Genomic DNA, 804 nt, shown 5'->3' with positions numbered 1-804 from the left:
TACTTGACAAACCAGTATGTTATACTCAGATTATTGTTCCCCTAATCTATGTAAATGAACTATTTGTATGGTGGTCTGCCCTTCTTCAAGATTCAAGTTAATCATTTTATGGCCCAGGATAAACCATTTGGTGCCAAGATTATCCCAAAATGCGTCCTATAGGTGAGGGGCCTGGTGCCATTCTGAATTTTAAGACATTCCTTTCTCTCATTAACAGACTGCTAGTGACTATATAACATCCAGCTGAAGACTAGCAAGGTCTTTCTGCTCCCTTCTGATGCCTATGTCAGAAGCTTTCTCTACCTCCTTTATACTTTAATAAAACTTTATTACACAATCGCTCTGAGCGATCAAGCCTGGTCTCTGGCCCCGGATTGAATTCTTCTCCTCCGGGGGCCAAGAATCCCAGTGTATTCGCATGATTCAACAACATTTCAATAGCCTTGACTAGACGGACCTTTGTTGAAAAGTAATGTCTCTGCTTTTTAATATGCTGTCTAGGTTGGTCATATGACACCACTCTTATGGCAGAAAGTGAAGAGGAACTAAAAGCCTCTTGATGAAAGTGAAAGAGGAGAGTGAAAAGGTTGGCTTAAAGCTCAACATTCAGAAAACGAAGATCATGGCATCTGCTCCAATCACGTACTGGGAAATAGATGGGGAAACAGTGGAAACAGTGGCTGACTATTTTTCTGGGCTCCAAAATCACTGCAGATGGTGACTGCAGCCATGAAGTTAAATGACGCTTACTCCTTGGCAGAAAAGTTATGACCAACTTTCCAGTTGTACTTTCCAGTTACTTAG

The sequence above is a fragment of the Bison bison genome, unplaced genomic scaffold, assembly GCF_000754665.1.
Source record: "Bison bison bison isolate TAMUID 2011002044 unplaced genomic scaffold, Bison_UMD1.0 scf7180017864358, whole genome shotgun sequence".
In the NCBI taxonomy this organism is placed as follows: Eukaryota; Metazoa; Chordata; class Mammalia; order Artiodactyla; family Bovidae; genus Bison; species Bison bison.
Note: the sequence above shows the minus strand (reverse complement) of the source record.